Raw genomic sequence first — 24,038 nt, 5'->3', positions numbered from 1 at the left:
TGAAGAAAACAAACCCAAAATTTGACCATAACCTATTTGAAAAGCCACCTGCAGTCAACCTATAAAAACTGCCATTATCCAGTGAATGCCCAGAATTCTAGGTAAAATCAAATCTAGCCAGCCATGTTCAAATGGCCATAACTAGGGCTGCAAAACTCCAAATGGAGTGATTCAAAAAGGGAATTAAATTTAAGATAATAAGGAACAACTTCTATGAAGAAACCTTTGCCAAATTTCCACAGCAACATGACCAATGGAGCAGTACAAAACAGGACATCAAATCTAGAAAATTGAAATTTGTACTTAGGAGGCCTAAAAATTGAAAGAACAACTAAAACCATCAAAATTGGTAATCAAAATGTGGTATGTGGGTATAATTGGATTTTCCATACCTTTTAAGCATAAGAAAGTCAATATTTTGACTTGAATAGTACCATAAATAGTAACCTTAACATAAAAATTTTGAAGAATGTAAGTTTAAGTATATTGGGGCTAAAGTTAAGCATATATGAGTTTAATTATTAGATTTAGTGTGAGATGAGATACTGAAACACTGTCAATTATGTGTTACAACTGAAAAAGCCCCGAAAAATCTAAGGGACTAAGTTAAGGCTTAGAGGCGACTCATGTCAGGTTTGTACATAATATATTTATGTAATTATTTTCTAAGTGAAAAGTTGAATTGTTATGCTTTATGAAATCGCTGTGTTGTTTATAAATTTTGATGCCATTTTGTGCCTGCAAAAATGACTTTGAAAATTGTTTGGGATCTTTCCTAAATTATTTGAGTACTTTGTTTTGAATTGATTTTGTGTTCACACTTAGCATGACAGTACCACATTATTCCTCCTCCATTTATGGGGTTGAGATCGTTTATTTTCCTCCCTCTCTGGCTTACCAGTTGAGGTTGTAGATCGGATGAGTACTCATTAGCTAGCTAGCCACCTCCCTCATTGATTTCGATTAGTGGTGTTGTAAATCGCTTTGTCGTGGTGTACAACGAGGCATTGATCGAAAATTTTGTGTCATGGCTTAAGTTGTGTATGAATTGGCAACATTGTGTTTATTAAATTGTTTGACCAAAATTATGCTATAATGAGTTTTAATAATTTGTGAAATATTTAAATTGTGATTTATCAATGAATGTTTTATGCAATGCATTTCGAATTTTTATTGTGCACTACTGAGTATTTTTATACTCAGCGATAACTTATTTTGTTGTTGCAGATAAGAGCAAGGAGAAAGCAGCAGAGTGAGCTGCTATTGAGATAGAGGACTACGTAGACCTGTTTGTATGGGTATTTACTTATACCCTTGCAGTTATTTTGATGTAAATATTGTAAAGTCATATGTATTAATGTAAAGTTGAGCAGTTGTACAGTAAATTATAATAATATTATTTTGGATTTTCTTTTTGTAAATTAAGACCTGTATATGTAAATTAAATTTTAAATGCAATGTGAATGAAATTATGAAATATTTTAAGATGACAAACTTTGATTGAATTGTGAAATTGATTTGAATTATATTGAACTGAGTTATTTTGGTGGTTGGGAGTTGTGAAAACAATTATTGGAAGTGTTTTCTATAGGTAAAAATTTTTCGGTTTTTGCAAATACAGTCGGCACTCTGCCAAAATTTTTTTCCAAAGTTTGCGAAAAAATACAAATGGACAAAAATTTTAACTAGTTTTGAAACTTCAATTAAATGTTTTTAATTTCTACCAAAAATGCTCACCACTTTCAAAAAGTAAGAAAATGGTTTTTAAAATCTCTTGTAGTGTACTTAATGAGTTATCGGTAGGTGAAATTCGGTAATTCATTAGGTATTCTACGGGATCATGTTATACCTTACAGAGGGGTAAGGTGTGACATGTTTTAGTGGTATCAGAGCATGGTTTTGCAATAAATTTTCATTATATATGTGAATATTTCTTTGATAAGTACAACTGCTCAAGTGTCTTTAATTGATACATATGACATATTTACATCATGAATATACACTAACGGAGGTCAGCCTCCTTGTGTTTGATCTCAGGAAATAGAAATGGAAGAGGGAGATCATTCCGTTAAGCAATCTGTCGAGGCTAAGGTCCAAGGGGAAGCCCTAGCACTCTAGAACGTGAGTGGGTCAACCACTCCAGCTCCTCCTTAAGCATCGCAGTTTCCTGCTCAGTTTGCACAGCAAATGGTTGCTTTCTTCCAACAAATGGTAGGAAATGTGCCACCCTAAGTTCAGATGCAAGCACCTGCAACACAACCACATCCCCCAGCTTGACAATATGAAAAAAAAAATGAAATTTGGGGCTGCCGAGTTTAAGGGCACTGTGGATCCATTGGAGGCTGAACAGTGGCTAGAACAGATGGAAAGGGTATTTAGAAAACTGCAGTGTGCCGAAGAATTAAAATTTGAATATTCAGTATCACTGCTACAAGGGGATGCGTATGAATGGTGGAAGACCATCCCCCACAGCCTGGTTGAGCCACCTGTGCTTACATGGATAAACTTCCTGAGGGAATTCAAGTAGAAATGGGTTCTTGATGCTTATGTAGATATGAAATTGCAAGAATTCTTGAGCCTGAAGCAAGGGGACAAGACTATAGCAGAATATAAGTAAGACTTTTCAAGGTTAAGCCACTATGCTGGAAGCTTAGTCTCCACCCCCAGAGACAGATGTAAGAGGTTTGAGGCTAGGTTGAGGCCTAGCTTGAGAATGCAAGTTGTGGGATTCAGACACCAGAATTTTTCTGAGCTGATTTCACAAGGCTTGGAACTAGAAACGATAGAATCAGAAGGGGCAGTGAAAAAGAGTACAGAAGAGAAAGAGAAAATAAAAAAAGCTACTGGTCAAACTACAGATAGTGGTTATGGGAAGAGAAAATAATTTGAGGCATCCAGCTCCCGTAAGTCCTGTAGAGGTAGATCTTCTGGATAGAAACCACCCCAATCCAATCAGCAGACCCAGCAGGCACCTCGAGGAGTATTATTAGTTTGGAAGTGTGAGATTTGTGGCAGAACTCATGGTGGGGTGTGCTTCAAGGCCACCAGTGCATGTTTTAATTGTGGAGGGAGTGGACATTTCGCTAAGGATTGTACTAGTCTACACTGATCTAGACCTCCTGCCGCATCTGAGGGATCAGCCCAAGCCTGTACTCCAAGAGGGTCACAGCCATCTGGTAGTGGTAGAGGTAGAGGTAAAGGTAGAGGTAGGGGTAGCACCCTAAGAAGTCAAGGTACTATTAACCAGCCAGAACCCAGTGGCGCATCAGCTAGAGTGTATACAATGCATCAAAGAGAGGAGGCTGAAACATCAGATGTAGTAGCTGGTATTTTCTCTATCCTTGACCAAGATGCACATTTGTTATTTGATCCTGGCTCTACACATTCATATGTTAGTGACTAGTCTTTTTAGAATCAGTTTTGGAAGAGCTTGTAAGAGAAAGACATCACCTAGAATACGATAAATTATTGAATATCGATAGATAAAAGAGTTATGGAAGTAAAAAGTTGAATAGTTAGTCCATATATAATAATGAAATGTTACGAATATTAGCAAGATTGTTTACTAGAATGGTCAGAGGACCAATGATTAGGTAAATAGTATTGGTTAAAGTGCTATGGACTATTATTTAGACTATGAAACTACGTAGAAATGTGAGAAAAAAAAAATGAGAAAATAACATGTATGCTATTTGTGGACAGATAGTGGACACAATTTCAAGGACGAAATTTCTTTTAGGGGGGGGGGGGGAAGAATTGTAACACCCCTATTTGCCTAGCCTAGTAAATTATACTGTTCCGGTGATCGGTATCGGTCCGGACAATTAAGAGAATTAGAGCCACATCTAAGACACCTAGATAAGCCCTGAATACAAATAATTAGTAATTTCCAAATAGTTAAGTATAAATAAGAAAAACGGAACACAAGAAGTTAAATGAGCCGGGAGTCACAGTGATGGGTGACCTTCCTGGGAAATGACTGTGAGGTCGATCGTAACCCGAATTTTGAACTAAAAAATGTGACGCTGAGGTCCTTAGGACTATTGCGTACACAGTGGAAAAGAGAAAATCACAAAAAAGAATTGTTAAGCAGGTTAATTAATTAGGTCAAGGATCCGGAAGAAATATCAAATAACTTGCAAACCGGATTGAACTGGTGAGGGGCAATTTAATCAATTCATCCCTAGAGCTGACTCCTGACCTAACTGTCCAATAAAATTAGAGAAAAGAAAATTTCAGGATCAAGAATTAAATTAAAAAACTAAAGAAAAATTAAAAAAAAAAGAGAGGAAATTGAAAAAGTTTTATTACATCATGTGATGACATCAATTATGATGTCAAAATTAATTTTACTTTTCCTACAAATAATGATGAAGTCAACTAAGGCTAAAAGACTTAAAAATACACTAAAAAGAAACAAAAAAATCAAACCTTCTCCCTCACCAACGGGCTGCCCTTCTCTCCCTCACTTCACTATTGAAGAAAACTCAATTAAAGCTTGAAACCAAGCTTCTTCCAACCACCTAAACCCACTTTGTTCCCAAATTCCCCATTAAAACTTGTTAGAGAAACTTGAGAAGGTGATTGATCAAGAAAAGGAAGGAGGAAAAATAGAGATTGAAGATTTGAAATTCAAAGGAAGAGGTTAGTCATCAATCACTTAGTTTTTCTTTAAAATATGCTTTAATAAACTTAGAAATTGTGTAAAATCAAACAAGAACTATTCTTGGGGGACCAAATGTGGAATTTTCCCATCTAGGGTTAGGTTTTGAAATGAATGAGTTTGAAGTGTTTGAATGGTTATTTGAGGTGCATTAGGTGTAGAGATCATGAATGTGCACTTTGAATGCATTAGATTGAACTTTATGTGTAGTTAGGGTTTGAGCATTTTGAATAAATTGAAGAAAAAATTGAGAATTGTCCAAATGATGTTATTAACCTTATTTGAGTTGAGAAATGGTCAATTGTGACCATTTGGGGTGTGTATGAAATGTTGGAACCAAGTTCTAATTCGGATTGGTGAAGGTCAATCTGCAAGCAGCATGACCTAGGTCCCTATCAGGGACCCAAACTGAAAATTTACTAACCCAATTGGTATGAGGTCAATTGGGAATGAAACTAGACACAAAATGACACATTTTTTATTTAGAAATCATGCCCAGAAAGTGACCATAACTTAGTGAACAATTAGGCCAAATCTGGATTTGGGCAAACTGACCTGTACAGAAATGACCAAATGAACAGTAGTTACATAAATGACCATAACTTAGTCTAGGAAGGTCCAAATAACCTGAAATTTTACTAGTAGAAAGCTAAGACATAGCCTACTACTTTCATGAAGAAAAAAAACTCAAATTTTGATCGTAACCTATTTCAAAAGCCACCTGTAGTCAACCCACAAATACTGCCATTATCTAGTGAATGCCCAGAATTCTAAGTAAAACCAAATCCGGCAAGCCATGTTCAAATGGCCATAACTAGGGCTACAAAACTCCAAATGGAGTGATTCAAGAAGGAAATTAAAGTTAAGAAAATAAGGAACAACTTTTATGAGGAAAACTTAGCCAAATTTCCACAGCAACATGACTAATGGAACAATACAAAACAGGACTTCAAATCTGGAAAATTGAAATTTGTACTTAGGAGACCTAAAATTTGAAAGAACAACTAAAACCAACAAAATTGGTAACCAAAATGTAGTATGTGGGTATAATTGGATTTCCCATACCTTTTAAGCATAAGAAAGCTAATATTTTGACTTGAATAGTATCATGAATAGTAACCCGGACATAAAAATTTCCAAGAACGTAAGTTTAAGTATATTGGGGCTAAAGTTGAGAATATATGAGTTTAATTATTGGATTTATTGTGAGATGACGTACTGAAACACTGTCGATTGTGTGTTTCAGCTGAAAAAGACCCAAAAAATCTAAGGGACTGAGTCAAGGCTTAGAGGCGACTCACGTCAGGTTTGTGCACAATAAATTTGTGTAATTATTTTCTAAGTGAAAAGTTGAATTGTTATGCTTTATGAAATCGTTGTGTTCTTTATAAATTGTGTTGCCATTTTGTGACTGCAAAAATGACATTGGAAATTGTTTGGGATCTTTCCTAAATTATTTGAGTACTTTGTTTTGAATTGATTTTGTGTTCACACTTAGCATGACAGTACCACATTATTCCTCCTCCATTTATGGGGTTGAGATCGTTTATTTTTCTCCCTCTTTGGCTTACTAGTTGAGGTTGTAGATTGGATGAGTACTCATTAGCTAGCTAGCCACCTCCCTCATTGATTTCGATTAGTGGGATTGTAGATCGCTTTGTCATGGTGTACAATGTGGCATTGATCGGAAATTTTGTGTCATGGCTTAAGTTGTGTATGAATTGGCAACACTGTGTTTATTAAATTTTTTGACCAAAATTGAGCTATAATGAGTTTTGATAATTTGTGAAATATTTAAATTGTGATTTATCAATGAATGTTTTATGTGATGCATTTCGAATTTTTATTGTGCACCACTGAGTATTTTTATACTTAGCAATAGCTTATTTTGCTATCGCAGATAAGAGCAAGGAGAAAGCAGTAGAGTGAGCTGCTATTGAGATAAAGGACTACATAGATCTATTTGTACGGGTATTTATTTATACCCTTGCAGTTATTTTGATGTAAATATTGTAAAGTCATATGTATTAATGTAAAGTTGAGCAGTTATACAGTAAATTGTAATAATATTATTTTGGATTTTCTTTTTGTAAATTAAAACCTATATATGTAAATTAAATTTTAAATGCAATGTGAATGAAATTATGAAATATTTTGAGATGACATACTTTGATTGAATTATGAAATTGATTTAAATTATGTTGAACTGAGTTATTTTGGTGGTTAGGAGTTGTGAAAACAATTGTTGGAAGTGTTCTCTACAGGTAAAAATTTTTCGATTTTTGCAAAAACAGCCGGCACTCTACCGAAATTTTTTTCCAAAGTTTAAGGAAAAATACAAATGAATAAAAATTTTAACTAGTTTTGAAACTTCAATTAAATGTTTTTAATTTCTACCAAAAATACTCACTACTTCCAAAAAGTAAGAAAATGGTTTTTAAAATCCCTTGTAGTGTACTTAATGAGTTATCGGTAGGTGAAGTTCAGTAATTCATTAGGTATTCTACGGGATCATGTTATGCCTTACAAAGGGGTAAGGTGTGACAGTTAAATTTTGAGATTTTAAATTTTTGCTATAATTATTGTCAATATGTATTGTATTACATTTTAAATTATAGTTGTGCACCACTGAGTTCACCACTTAGCGATAACTTTGTATGCTGTCGCAGGTGAGAGTAGAGATAGAGCAGTTGAGTGAGATTTCTGCAGTTGCACCTTGAAGACTGCTTGTGACTAGCCTCGGGTATATTATAGGTATACCCTTGTATATTAGATTTTGATTATGCATGTAAATATATGTGTGTAAATTATTTGTGCAGATGTATAAAACTTTTGAAATGTTATTTTGGGTGTGTAATGGAAGTGCAGATTTGTGACACCCCTTACCCGTCTACAGTGTAGCCGAGTAAGTTATGTCACTCAGGGTGTCAGAACACCAATTCGTTTTTTTAATTTCAATTAATCCCTTTTAGTTCATTTATTTATAATTTTTGATAAATCTAAATTTTTTCGCAAATTTTATAGAAAATCCGGCAGAGTGCCGGCTATAAATTGGAAAAACAGTTCTTCTGAACCTGTTAAAAACACTCCCGATAATATCATCACATTATTCTCAATCAACCTCCAATATTTCTCAATCATTTCTCAAATCAATTATGTATTCCAAAATTTACATTCATCTCATATTCACCAAATTCAATGAGAAATACTCATAATTAATTCTGAACACAGTTCATAGATAATTACAGCAAAAATATGATTACATGAGTTCATAATGTACATAAAAAAAAATTTACAAAATACAAAATATCAAAATATCCCAGATGGCCTAATGTCCTACCAAATGCACTGCAATGTGAGGTGACTCTGAACTCTGAGTGCAGATATGAAGGCTCACCCAGTATGCGGCCTGCTGGACTCCCCAGCTATGTCTCCAGTACCTGCGCGTGGCAAAAGCGACGCGCTAAGCAATTCTGCTTAGTGGTGACAATGTAAAATAAAATAAAATAAATTAAAATAAAATATGCAGAATGTATATTTACATTTCTGGGTAGACTTAGTTTCTAACATTTATTGCATTGTTATTTGATTTAAGTTTGGTAAGATTTATTAACATTGCCCGAGTAACCTATACTAGTTGACTGGACTGGATAAATGGGTAAACTGGCACTGGGTACTAAGTACCTCGGACCATCACACCATCGGTCACATCGTGTCTCCCAGTGTGCAATAGAACAGCTAATAAGCTGTGATAATTATCGGGGATTAAACCCGAGTATAATAACTCATTATCATAGCCAAAGGCTATTATGTCACAGAATTGCATGGGAAGCCATAAAATACAGAATGGCATGAAGCCATATGCAGTACTGCTAACAGAACCCTATTGGCATGCCAAACTATCCAACCAATCACATTAGGCCTACTAGGGCATTTAACACTTTTAATTTGTGAAATTCTATGAAATTTGGAAAGGTGATCAACATGAAAGTTGTTCCTTATTTTGTCTAGATGAATTTCTTTTTTTGAATCACTCCATTTGGAGTTTTGTAGCTCAAGTTATGGCCTAAACACCATAACTGGCCGGATTGGACAGATTCCAAATTTCTGGGCAAAACTGGTTCTACCAGATTTGGTAGTTCAAGTTTGCTTGGCAATTTGACTAGGTTATGGTCATAATTTGGGTCAGGTTTCTTCATGAAAGTGGTTGGTCTATATGTCATCTTGTTGCTGGTAAAATTTCAGGTCAATTGGACCTTTCTACATTGAGTTATGGCCAAATGAACAAACACTGTTCATTTGGTCATTTTACCCAGACAGAGTGCAGGTCACCCGGATTAGGGCAAACTTTTGGTCAAGTTGGTTTGGTTTTCTGGGCATGGTTTCTTCATCAAAGTTGTGCCATTATGTGTCTAGTTTCATGTACAATTGGCCAAACACCAATTTAACCTCTACAATTCAAGTTATGGCTGTCCAAACAGGCTGGACTCATAGCCAAACCTGCAGGTCACACAAGGCAGCCACTCCAACCTCAAATCCCACAACCCAATTCACTTCATTTCTGATTCAAACCAAACCAAATGGCCACTAATTGACCATTAAACCCTACTTCCCTCATCACAAGATCAAGGTCTCATTTCCCCACTCCAAACCCTAACTCAACATTATCAAACATGCATTTTCACTTTATTTCATCAATCTACTTAACAAATACATATTGTGGGCAGCCCTAATGCCCTTTTAACTTCATTAAATTCAACACCATCAAACCCTAACCATGGCTGCCAAAAATAAGAGATGGCATACCAATGTCTTTCATCAAGTTTCTTTATCATTTAATCACTAATATAGTGCTTAAACATGAAATTGAATTAAAATTTAAGGTTTTAGTCACTAACCTCTAATGGAGTGATTTTCCTCCTTGCTCAAAGTCTTGATTTCCTTTTTCTTTTTGCTCCCAAAAAATTTGCCAAGAGGTAAGAACACTTTTTTGTGTTGCTAGGTTATGATTTTGTTGGGTAGAAATTGGTGAATCAAGCTTTGAAAAGCTTGAATATGCTTAGCTATGGAAGAGGTGGGTGACGGCAAGGAAGGTGGGAGAAGCTTTCTGATTTTGTTTCTTCATTTTCCAGCCCATTAATTCTCTTTTAAATTAGTTTAGGCCATGTGTCAACCTTGGATTGGTGGAGAGAATTTTAATGACATCATGGTGATGTCATTATTCCATTTTCTTTCAATTTCTCACCATTTCTTGTCTATTTAATTTCAATTAAATTTTTAACAACATTTATTCATATTTTATGTCATATAATTCATTTACATAAATGGACAAGTTGGTCAAAAATCATCTCTGAAGACGAAATGACCAAAATGCCCTCCGTTTGACTTACCGAGCCAAAATTGTGTGTACCGATAGAAAAAATTTTCTAAGTATTTTCTTGGCATTCTAATGCCATAAGAACCTCAATAACCCTTCTCTGGAGTCTCAAAAATTATTTTATAATTTTTTTCCCATGGTCTAGGGCTGCTAACGGCCTTCACCGTCACTTCCCTTTCGGGTTACCCATCCCTGGTGTTTCGGCTCGTTTAACCTTAGTGTATTTGATTTCTATAATTTTTCCTAAATTTTTCTTATTAATATTTGAGTTAATTATAGTCCCTCACTTTAGTTTAAATATTTTTCCATACATTCTAGCTGTCCGGACTGACACCGATCACCGGAACAGTAGACTATACGGACTAGCTAAAGTGAAGATGTTACAACTCTTCCCCTCTAATAAAAATTTCGTCCTTGAAATTTACCTGATGCAAACAGTTGAGGGAACTGTTGCCTCATCATCTCTTTACTTTCCCAAGTTGCCTCCTCGGTGTTGTGGTGCTTCCAAAGCACTTTCACCAGTGGAATCTGCTTATGGCTCAACTCTTTTACTTCCCGAGCCAGGATCCGTATGGGTTCCTCTTCATATGTCAAATCCGGTTGTACTTCAATTTCTTCCATGGAGATGACATGTGAAGGATCTGAGCGGTATCGTCTTAGCATAGACACGTGGAACACATTGTGGATATTGTCCAGCTCTGGTGGTAAAGCTAGCCTGTAGGCTACTGGTCCCACACGTTCAATAACTTCATATGGGCCAATGAACCTAGGGCTTAACTTTCCCTTTCTTCCAAACCTCAATATTTTCTTCCATGGTGAGACTTTGAGAAACACTTTATCACCAACGGTATACTCTATCTCTTTTCTCTTCAGATCGGCATAAGACTTCTGCTCATCGGAGGCAATCTTCAAAGTTAGCTTTGATTATTTTCACTTTTTCCTCACTGTTTCACTGTGTCCGCCCTACCACTTATCTTCGCCCAATTCACCCAAAGACACCGAGTTCTACATTTCCTTCCATACAGTGCTTCATACGAAGCCATTTGGATGCTAGCTTGATAGCTATTATTGTATGCAAATTCTGCCAGTGGAAGATATCTATCCCAACTTCTCTCAAACTCAATGACACAACTCCTCAGCATATCCTTAAGGACCTGACATATATTTCATGTTATTATTATCATTTCAGTTCAATATTTGCATTAGTTCAATTGGTTTCAGTTGTTTACCCGATTACTCTTTCGATTGCCCATCCGTCTCGAGGATGGAAAGTCAGGCTGAAATGGAGTTGTGTACCCAAGGATTCATGCAACTTCTTCCGAATCTTGATGTAAACCTTGGGTCTCGGCCGATATGAAAGAAAGGGGATTCCATGCGGTCTAACTATCTCACCGATATACAATCGCTAGCTTCTCCAAAGGAGTAGTCACCCTAATCGGGCAGAAATGTGCCGACTTTCACAATCTATCCACTATCACCCATACGCATCATGCTTCCTTTGGGTGAGGGGTAGACCACTAACAAAATCCATAGTGACCGGTCCCATTTCCATTCGTGTATGTTTATAGGTCAGAATAAACCCGATGGAACTTGATGTTCTGCCTTAACTTGTCGACATGTCAAGCATCTAGTCACATAGTCACTATATCCTCTTCATACTGTGCCACCAATAATGAGGCTTCAAATCATTATACTTTTTGTGCTCCGGTGCATAGCATAAACACTAGTGTGTGCTTCATTCAGAATATTAGTCCTCGTTTCCCCATTATCCGTACACACACTCTCCCTCTGTAGTATAAACATCCATCCGCTTTCACCTCATATTCGCTTCTTCCCTTAGGAATTTTAGCCATAATGGCCCTTAGTTTTTCATCTGCATTTTGCACATCTTGTATATGCTGTAGCATAGTTTGACTCACTTGAAACTCAGCCAAAATAGCTCCAACTTGAGCTAAGGACAGCATGTGCATTTAGTGATCTTAAAGTCGTGATGGACTTCCTACTCAAAGCATCACCACTACATTTGCCTTCCCGTGATGATAATCTATCACACAATAATAGTCCTTCAGGAACTCAATCCATAGACTTTGTCTAAGGTTGAGCTCCTTCTGGGTTGACAAATATTTTAGACTCTTGTGGTCTGTATAAATGTAGCATTTTTCACCATATAAATAATGCCTCCATATCTTTAGTGCGAAGATGATTGCTGCTAATTCCAGGTCATGAGTAGGGTAGTTCTGTTCATGTGGCCTTAATCTCGGAAGCATAGGCAACCACTTTCCCTTCTTGCATCAATACACACCCTAGCCCATTATGCGAGGCATCACTATAGACCACAAAGTCTTTTCCTCGACATCCGTGTGTTAACACCGGTGCTTCACAACATAGCCTTCAACCTCTCAAAAGCGGCTTGGCACTTGTCGCCCAAACTAAATTTCACATTCTTATGCAACAACTTGGTCATTGGAGTAGCTATGAGAGAGAACCCTTCACAAATCGTCTCAGAGTATCCAAATAGCCCCAAGAAACTTCTCGACCTCGGTTGTATTTCTAGGAGGCTTCCATTCCATCATCGCTTCTATCTTTTGGGATCTACTCTAATCCTCACCGACACTATGTGTCCAAGAAAGGAGATCTCACTCATCCAAAAATCACACTTGGACAACTTAGCATACAGCTTCTTTTCGCAGGGTTTGCAGAACAATCCTCAAATGTTCATCATGTTCTTCCTTGGTCTTGGAATACACCAGAATATCATCAATAAAGACCACTACAAACCGATCTAAGTATGGATGGAAGATACGATTCATAAGGTCCATAAATGCTGCTGGTGCATTTGTTAACCCAAACGGCATCACTAGAAATTTATAGTGCCCATACCGAGTTCTGAATGCAGTTTTTGACACATCTGTATCCTTTACCCTCAGCTGATGATATCCTGATCTGAGATCAATTTTTGAAAATACACCAGCTCCTTTCAACTGATCAAACAGATCGTCGATTCTGGGCAATGGATATTTATTCTTCACAGTTACTTTATTTAACTGCCGGTAATCAACACACAATCTCAAGGTTCCATCCTTCTTCTTCACAAATAGCACCGGAGCTCCCCATGGTGACACACTGGGGCATATGAACCCCTTATCAAGCAACTCTTGCAACTGAGTTTTCAACTCCCTCAATTCAGTGGGTGCCATCCTATAAGGAGCAATAGAAATGGGTGTCAGATCTCAGATTACCTCAATAGCAAACTCGACTTCCCTTTCTGGTGGTAAACCAGGCAACTCCTCAGGAAACACATCTGGGAAGTCTCTTACTGTGGGTATATTACACAAGTTTGGCTCAGCTTGCCTTGTATCAACCACGTGTGCTAGGTAAGCTTCACAGCCTTTTCTCATCATTCTTCTTGCAACCGTGGTCGAGATAACATTGACAGAAATCATCCTTTCACCCACAACAATGATCTCATTACCCTCAGAAGTTTTCAGAGAAATCCTCTTCAATTTGTAATCAACTATTGCCTGATGACGTGACAACCAGTCCATTCCCAAAATCACGTCAAACTCGTGGAAGGGCAATTCAATTAGGTCTACCGAGAATTCATGCCCCTGAATCCTTAACAGGCAACCTTTATACACTTTATTCACTACCACACTGTGGCCTAGTGGATTTGTGACCAGAATGTCTTGATCACTCTCCTCTACTGAAACTCCCCTCTCTATGGGTAGTTTGATGCAAATGTAGGAATGAGTGGATCCTGGATCCACCAATGCATGTGCAGAAGTGTTGTAGAGGGAAAACGTACCCCTGATGACATCCGGGGCATCTTGCTCCTCCTGAGCTCTAATGGCATAAGCCCTAGCTGGCATTCTAGTGTTTTGCCTCCCAGCTGACTCGGATGCAGGCCTCAGTGATGAACCAGCTGTCTCAGGTTTACCAGGCTTCTTACCTTTTTGTGGTGCAGGAGCAGGTCTATCAGTTTGTGTTGGAGCAACTATAGTAGTCCTCTTCGGACAATTCTTGATCTGATGTTCTTTTGATCCACACCATAAGCATGCACCAGTCACTCGCCAACATTCCCCCTTATGCCACTTCTGACAGTACTGACAGGCAGAAGATGCAGGGGCTGGTCCCATAAACACCGTCCCTGGAGAGCTGCCCATTGATGGTGTGGACTAGCCTCTCCTAGGTGTAAACTGTGGTCTGGGCCCCTGAGACTGACCCTGACCCTGTGGTGGTCCTGAACTCTGAGCAGGAGGACCCTTACTCTTCTTGCTGGGAGCAGAGAATGCACCGGATCGACCGGACCTCTCTTCTACTGTCTTTCCCTTCTATTTTGCTCATTGATTCTAACCCTTTCCACTTTTGATGCAGCATCCACCAGTTTAGAAAAATCCGTAATCTCCAGTGCTGTGATCATGACTTTGATATTGTCATTGAGCCCTTCCTCAAACCGTCTGCACCTCTCTGCCTCAGTAGGAACTATCTCCCTCCCATACCATTTCGGCCGGACAAATTCACGCTCAGATCACCATCGACAACCGCTCTCGCTCTGCATCGATAAATTCCCTTCTTCTCTCCTCTAAATACACTTTGCTAATGTATTTCTTCCTGAACTTCGCAAGGAAGAATTCCCAAGTGATCCGTTCAGATTGCACCTCACTGGTTACTGTGTCCCACCACTGATATGCGTCATCTTGAAGTAGGGACACCGCACCCACCAGGTTCTGCTCAGGGGTGCAGTTCAGCTGTTTCAGTACTCTAATGGTTCTGTCCAACCAATTTTCTGCAGCCATGGGATCATCCTCCCTTTTTCCGAAGAAGTCTACAGCCCCATGTGTTTGCAATTTCTCCAAATGGGACTTCTGTGGGGCTGGTGGAGGTTGTGGCTGTGGCTGTGGCTGTGGTGGTGGAATTACCCCCATCATTTGCCGATAAAATTCGGTCATTTGTTGAAATAGCGCAAACTGAGGTTGAGCAGGTGCCTCAGCTGCTGGTGGAGCAGATTCTCCCCGCCTCAGATCACTCTTGGTGGAGCATGACTCTCCACCTCTTCATCAATCGCTTCTTGCGAAGGTGATCCATGTCCTATTCAAAATAAGAAGACAAACAGACTGCATCAGTGTCACCTCAACATACAAATGCAATGCAATGGTATGTACTCTATCTAGGCCCAGAAACGCCTAAACCGATGCTCTGATACCACTAAATGTGACACCCCTTACCCGTCTACAGTGTAGCCGAATAAGTTATGTCACTCAGGGTGTCGGAACACCAATTCGTTTTTTTAATTTCAATTAATCCCTTTTAGTTCATTTATTTATAATTTTTGATAAATCTAAATTTTTTCGCAAATTTTATAGAAAATCAGGCAGAGTGCCGGCTATAAATTGGAAAAATAGTTATTCTTAACCTGTTAAAAACACTCCCGATAATATCATCACATTATTCTCAATCAACCTCCAATATTTCTCAATCATTTCTCAAATCATTCTGTATTCCAAAATTTACATTCATCTCATAGTCACCAAATTCAATGAGAAATACTCATATTTAATTCTGAACATAGTTCATAGATAATTATAGCAAAAATATGATTACATGAGTTCATAATGTACATAAAAAAAATTTACAAAATACAAAATATCAAAATATCCCAGATGGCCTAATGTCCTACCAAATGCACTGCAATGTGAGGTGACTCTGAACTCTGAGTGCAGATATGAAGGCTCACCCAGTATGCGGCCTGCTGGACTCCCCAGCTATGTCTCCAGTACCTGCGCGTGGCAAAAGCGACGCGCTAAGAAATTCTGCTTAGTGGTGACAATGTAAAATAAAATAAATTAAATTAAAATAAAATATGCAGAATGTATATTTACATTTCTGGGTAGACTTAGTTTCTAACATTTATTGCATTGTTATTTGATTTAAGTTTGGTAAGATTTATTAACATTGCCCGAGTAACCTATACTAGTTGACTGGACTGGATAAACGGGTAAACTGACACTGGGTACTAAGTACTTCGGACCATTACACCATCGGTCACATCGTGTCTCCCGGTGTGCAACAGAATAGCTAATAAGCTGTGATAATTATCGGGGATTAAACCCTAGTATAATAACTCATTATCATAGCCAAAGGCTATTATGTCACAGAATGGCATGGCAAGCCATAAAATACAGAATGGCATGAAGCCATATGCAGTATTGCTAACAGAACCCTATTGCCATGTCAAACTATCCAACCAACCACATTAGGCCTACTAGGGCATTTAACACTTTTAATTTGTGAAATTCTTTGAAATTGAAATTTTTATGACTACTATTCATTTTACTAGTCAACCAAAATGTTGACTTTTATATTGATAATAGGTAAATTAGTTTAAATTTCATCAATAAACCACATTTTGCATTTAAAACTTGTTGGTATTGGTTGCCAATACCATTTCTAAGCTTAATGGTAATTAGACAAAATTTTCAGTTTTCATGCTTTGACTTTACTGTTCCATTAGTCATCTTTACAATGGAAATTTGGAAAAGTGATCAACATGAAAGTTGTTCCTTATTTTGTCTAGATGAATTTCTTTTTTTGAATCACTCCATTTGGAGTTTTGTAGCTCAAGTTATGGCCTAAACACCATAACTGGCCGGATTGGACAGATTCCAAATTTCTGGGCAAAACTGGTTCTACCAGATTTGGTAGTTCAAGTTTGGTTGGCAATTTGACTAGGTTATGGTCATAATTTGGGTCAGGTTTCTCGATGAAAGTTGTTGGTCTATATGTCATCTTGTTGTTGGTAAAATTTCAGGTCAATTGGACCTTTCTACATTGAGTTATGGCCAAATGAACAAACACTGTTCATTTGGTCATTTTACCTGCATGCAGTGCAGGTCACCCGGATTAGGCAAACTTTTGGTCAAGTTGGTTTGGTTTTCTGGGCATGGTTTCTTCATCAAAGTTGTGCCATTATGTGTCTAGTTTCATTTCCAATTGGCCAAACACCAATTGAACCTCTACAATTTAAGTTATGGCTGTCCAAACAGGCTGGACTCACAGCCAAACCTGCAGGTCACACAAGGCAGCCACTCCAACCTCAAATCCCACAACCCAATTCACTTCATTTCTGATTCAAACCAAACCAAATGGCCACTAATTGACCATTAAACCCTACTTCCCTCATCACAAGATCAAGGTCTCATTTCCCTCCTCCAAACCCTAACTCAACATTATCAAACATGCATTTTCACTTTATTTCATCAATCTACTTAACAAATACATATTGTGGGCAGCCCTAATACCCTTTTAACTTCATTAAATTCAACACCATCAAACCCTAACCATGGCTGCCAAAAATAAGAGATGGCATACCAATGTCTTTCATCAAGTTTCTTTATCATTTAATCACTAATATAGTGCTTAAACATGAAATTGAATTAAAATTTAAGGTTTTAGTCACTAACCTCTAATGGAGTGATTTTCCTCCTTGCTCAAAGTCTTGATTTCCTTTTTCTTTTTGCTCCCAAAAAACTTGCCAAGAGGTAAGAACACTTTTTTGTGTTGCTAGGTTATGATTTTGTTGGGTAGAAATTGGTGAATCAAGCTTTGAAAAGCTTGAATATGCTTAGCTATGGAAGAGGTGGGTGACGGCAAGGAAGGTGGGAGAAGCTTTCTGATTTTGTTTCTTCATTTTCCAGCCCATTAAGTCTCTTTTAAATTAGTTTAGGCCATGTGTCAACCTTGGATTGGTGGAGAGAATTTTAATGACATCATGGTGATGTCATTATTCCATTTTCTTTCAATTTCTCACCATTTCTTGTCTATTTAATTTCAATTAAATTTTTAACAACATTTATTCATATTTTATGTCATATAATTCATTTACATAAATGGACAAGTTGGTCAAAAATCATCTCTGAAGACGAAATGACCAAAATGCCCTCCGTTTGACTTACCGAGCCAAAATTGTGTGTACCGATAGAAAAATTTTTCTAAGTATTTTCTTGGCATTCTAATGCCATAAGAACCTCAATAACCCTTCTCTGGAGTCTCAAAAATTATTTTATAATTTTTTCCCCCGGTCTAGGGCTGCTAACGGCCTTCACCGTCACTTCCCTTTCGGGTTACCCATCCCTGGTGTTTCGGCTCATTTAACCTTAGTGTATTTGATTTCTAAAATTTTTCCTAAATTTTTCTTATTAATATTTGAGTTAATTATAGTCCCTCACTTTAGTTTAAATATTTTTCCATACATTCTAGCTGTCCGGACTGACACCGATCACCGGAACAGTAGACTGTACGGACTAGCTAAAGTGAAGATGTTACAAGATTATTGTAATGTTCAAACTTATTTTTGATTTTTGTAATGAATGTAAATTAATTTTCTTTAGTGGAATATGAATGAAGTTATTTAATATTATTTCTAAAGACAATTGAATTGAGAATTGTTTTGAATTATGGAGTTAGGAGAAATGATGTTAATTTGTATTGTGGTAGTGGTTGATTTTGATAAAATGAATTATTGAAAGTGTTTTTACAGGTGTTTGAAGAGCTGTTTTTCCCAAATATAGATGGCACTCTACCAAAATTTTCCAAAATTTACGTAAAAATAAAAATGGACATAAATTTTAACTAGTCTTTAAACTTTAAGTAAATATTTTTAATACCTGCTATAAAAGCTCACCACTTTCAAAAAGTAAGAAAATTGTTTTAAAATCCCTTGTAGTGTACTTAATGGGTTATCGGTAGACGGAGTCAGTAATTCATTAGTTATACTATGGGATCATGTTATGTCTTACAGAGGGGTAAGGTGTTACATTTTTAGTGGTATCAGAGCAATGGTTTTAAAGTAAATTTTGAACTGTGAATTTGAAATATTTTATCGGTACATACAAGTGCTCAAATATTTGATACGTATAGTATAATTGTATCATAAATATGAATTAATGGAGAGAAATCTCCTTGTGCAGGTTATCTCGAGAAAAGAAAATTTTTTGAATAGAAATGGAAGAGGGGAATAAACCAGTAGAACAATCAGATACGGTTAAGGCACAAGGGGAGGCCTTAGCTCCTCGGAGTGTTGAAGGCTCGACTGTACCAATTCCACCGGTACAAATCACTGCACAAGTGGCGCAGCAAATGGCCACCTTCTTCCAATAAATGGCTAATAATTTGTCAGCCCGAGCTCAAACTCAAGCTCAAGCCCAAGTACAGACTCAACCCCCACAAGGGCTGTATGAAATAGAAAAGAGTGAGAAATCTATGGGTCAAAACTCAAATAGGCAATTGGGGAAAAGAAAAGAATTTGAGGAACCCCGAATTTATAGATATGACAGAGGCGGATCTTCAGGGTGGAAGCAATCAAGAACCCGTTGATAAAGAATTCGAAGTTCCTACCCTATCAGTGTTTGTGAGGTATGTGGCAAGTTACATGGGAGTATTTGCTATAAGGTTGCTGGGGCCTGCTTCAATTGTGGTGGAATCGGTCATTACGCCCGAGATTGTACTAGTGCACGTCTATTTATTCCACATACTACACCAGAGGAATTAGTCCAAGGTTCTGATTTTAGAGGGTCATTAATAGTCAATAGGGGCAAAGGCAGAAGTAGAGACAGCACTTCGGGTAATCCTAGCACAATGGACCAACTCGAGCAGAGGAATACACTAGAAAGATAGAACGCCATGCATCGAGGGGAAGAAGAATAAACTTCAGATGTAGTTATCAGTACGTTCTTAACTTTGAAAGGAATAATTATGTATTATTTGATTCCGGCTCTACTTATTTATATGCAAATGCTAAAATTATATGTTCTACTGTTATTCCCTTGCATGGAGATAAATTTTGATGTGTTAGTGATTAGTCTTTTAGGATAAGAATTACCATAATAAGCATGATTAGAATTAATTTTGGAAAAGTTTCTAGTGAGAGACATCTCCTAGACTACGATATATTATAAAGTTAATTAGTAAGCCTAATTAGGTAAGGCAAGAGGACCTAAAAGTAAGTTATAGTAATACAGCTACCTTAGATGCAGGTAAAGGTATTACTGTTGATAGATGTTAGTGAGTACCATAATCAAAATAAGTTTAAGATATTAATGGATTTGAAAGAAATAATATATAAGGAAGTTTGTTCTATTGGGATATATCGTAGTAACTATGCAATATTCTTGATGTTTGTGCTGTAAGTTGCAGATTATAGTACTGACTTGGGATTTATTGTGTAGAGCTACGTAATACCAAATAGTACACAAGCATAAGAATAGTTACAAATGGCTTTCGCTCTGATACAAATATACCAAAATAGAGTTTTATTACTAGAACTGAGTTTAAAAATCCTAATTCAGGATTTAAAACTCTATAATTAGAATATCAAAAGATCATGGTTGTAAGGTAGTGAGAGTTAACGACTCCATCACCCTAGCACGAATTACAGTACATCAGGAATTGTTATGGGACTAGAGATTTTAGTATGGTCAAAATTGAAAAATAACACCTATAGAGCTAAGTCATCCAGTCTCCGATATGGGGTTTATAGTTGTTCTGGTATTGCAATGAATCTTTTGCTCAAAGTTTAGTAAGGAACAATATTCTATTTGTGTAGCAGTAAGACACAAAATATGATTTTGTTCCCTTGGAAGAGACAGGATGCTATGGATGATAATTATAACTTATAAAACAGTTAAGAAATGATGTTCTACTGATAACAGTAATTTGATAGGAACTAGTTGGTTAGGTATTCTTTAGGAAGAGCACAATTTTATTATTCGGATCATAAGGATTAGATTAGGATTAATGCGAAACTTTTGAATAGCATGGGAAAAAGGAGAGTTTGGTAGACTCCCTTCTTAAGGTTAAAGAATTGTTTATGGTTCAATAAAAAAAAAAGGTAATGATCGCAAACCAACGGAAAATAAGCTATAGGATATCGGTAGATAAAATAAAATATAGAAGTAAAAATTAGAATAGTTGGTGCAAATGTAATAAGGAAATGTTATGAATATTAGTTAAAGTGTTGATTAGAATGGTCAGAGGACCAAATCAAAGTAATATTGAAGTATAGTGGATTTATTAGGGACGGTAAGAGGTGCTAAATCATGACTCGACAGTCAAGTTAAAGAAGAAGATAAGATTGAGGAATAAAATAATTAAAGTTAAGTTATGGAATGAAAAAAAAAAAGGAAACAAATAGAATAGTAAGGAATGAGAAAAATACTAAATGAGGAATTGCCACCAGGGCAAACAACCTACTTAAGACGCATAACGATATCCCAAACTATTTTATCAAGAAAGAAATAAGTTAAACAAAAGCAAACAAGATAGTGCAAAATGGCACATAGGCCTTGGTCATAAATGGAGATGGTAAGATAATGGTTATGGACCTATGACCAATAAAGAGATAAGCAGTTCATATATGACCAACAAGGTCATTTAAAAAAAAAAAAAAAAAAAAGACTACAAAGGAAAATAATTGCTAAAATAGCAGCAAGAAAAGACTAAAATATTCTAAACTAAACTGAAGGTTGTATTAAATGATCAAGAGATTTGATAAGAAAAGAGTAAAACTAAGCTCTCACCCATAGGATCATACGAGGTCCTAGAAAAGTGGATCCACTAGCACACAAATTTGCTTACCTCTAAAATTGAAATGAATTTGAATCTAACTTATGACAGAAGCCCATAAGAAACTTGGCACACGAGGTGAGCAATCGATGAGTAAATAGTATTGGTTAAAGTGTTGTGGAACCATCATTCAGGCTAGGAAGCTACTTGGGAGTGTGAAGAGGACATAAGGAGACAGCACCCACAGCTGTTTAGAGACTGATATTAGGTAAAATTTTGAGACGATATTTATTTTAAAGGGGGAAGAATTGTAACACCCCTATTTGCATAGCCTGATATATTTTACTGTTTCGGTGACCAATGTCGGTCCAGACAATTAAGGGAATTAGAACCACATCTAAGATAACTAGATAAACACTGAACGTAAATAATTAGTAATTACCAAATAGTTAAATATAAAGAAGAAAAACAAAGCATAAAAAGTTAAATGAGCCGGGAGTCAGAGCGATGGGTGACCTTCCCAGAAAATGACTGCGAGGTTAATCGAAACCCGAATTCTAAACTGGAAAATGTGACGCTGCGGTCCTTAGGACTATTATGAACACAATAAACAAGAGAAAATCACGAAAAAGAGTTGTTAAACAGGTCAAATAATTAGGTCAGAGATCCGGAAGAAATATGAAATAACTTGTAAACCGGATTGAACTAGCGAGGGGCAATCTAATCAATTTACCCCTAGAGCTAACTCCTGACCTAACTGTCTAATAAAATCGGAGAAAAGAAAATTTTGGAATCGGGAATTAAATTAAAAAACTAATGGAAAAATAAATGCAAAAGAAAAAGAAAAGAAAAGAGAATAAATGATTAATGACATCATCATGATGATGCCAAAATGAGGTCATAATTAATTATACTTTAATTAATTAAATTGACTAAGTCAATGTTGGGATAAATATACATAAAAATAACAAATTAAAATAAAGTTTTATGACATCACCATGACACAATAAATGTTAATTTCTAAAATTTGAAAATTGGGAGATAATTTAACATAAAAAGGAGCCAATCAAAAATTTAAAGAAAAGAAATTCATTTTTTCTTCCTTCTTCTTCTTGCCGACTTCATCTCTTTCTCATCTCTCTCATTTTCTTCTTCCACCATAAAAGCTTATATTAAGCTTTCACAACCCTAAAATCCCCATTAATTCCACAACTCCCTTAAGGAAAAATTACCCTTGACCTTTGATTTGAAGATTGAAGTGAAAAAAAAAGAAAAGGAAATTTGAGAGATTGAAGCTTTGGAAATTCACAAATTGATGTAAGTGCAACTTCAAGCTTGGATTCTTATTAAATTCATGAATTTAAGTTTAAATGTGATGAAATTATGCAAAGAACTATGAAAATCACGGATGTATGGGAGTTGTGAATTTTCAGCAGCCATGGGATTATGAGATATTGAAGTATTTTAGCTCAATTAATTATGTATATAAGCCTAATTAAGTGTGTAGAGAATGTTTAGATACCTTAATTGCATAAATTGAAACACTTAGAAAAATTAGGGTTCTTGACAGAGGGTTTGGGAGAAAAATTGTAGAAAATGGTCAATTGATGCTATTGACCTTACTTGAGTTGAGAAATGGTCAATTGTGACCATTTGTGGTGTGTGTGAATTGCTAGAACTAAGTTTCAATTTGGATTAGTTAGTGATTAGATTCTGGCAGCTTGACCTAGGTCCTTTTCAGGGACCAAAACTGAAAATTTACCAACCCAATTGGTGTGAGGTCAATTGGGAATGAAACTAGACACAAAATGGACCATTTTTCATTGGGGAATCATGCTCAGAAAATGACCACAACTTAGTGAACAATTAGGCCAAATCTGGATTAGGGCATACTACCCTATACAAAAATGACCAAATAAACAGTAGTTACTTAAATGACCATAACTTGGTCTAGGAAGGTCTAAATGACTATGTCACACCCTACCCCTCTGTAAGGCATAAAATGATCCCGTAGTATATCTAATGAATTACCAACTCCGTCTACTGATAACCCATTAAATACACTACAAGGGATTTTAAAAACTTTTCTTACTTCTTTTACAGTGGTAAGCACTATTTACAGGCGTTAAAAACCTTTCATCACTCTGAGCAGCCATTCTGATCTGATCAATCAACACTGGCTGTACATGCCATGCAACTACTGTCTGTCCCTCATCATCAATCTCTAAACTGGCATGCTATGCTTTCAATTCACATACCATGGACAAAGGAGAAACTCTTAGACTTGCCATAGTCGTGCGACTTAAGGCGTCAGCCACTACATTTCCTTTCCCTGGCTGATAGTCTATTAAGCAATCATAGTCTTTAATGAGTTCTAACCATCTCCTCTGCCTCAAATTCAATTCCTTCTGGGTGCCTAAGTACTTCAAGCTCTTGTGA

This window comes from Hevea brasiliensis, chromosome 15 (assembly GCF_030052815.1).
Source record: "Hevea brasiliensis isolate MT/VB/25A 57/8 chromosome 15, ASM3005281v1, whole genome shotgun sequence".
NCBI lineage: Eukaryota > Viridiplantae > Streptophyta > Magnoliopsida > Malpighiales > Euphorbiaceae > Hevea > Hevea brasiliensis.
The sequence above is the reverse complement of the archived record's forward strand: the minus strand, read 5'-3'. Positions refer to the sequence as shown.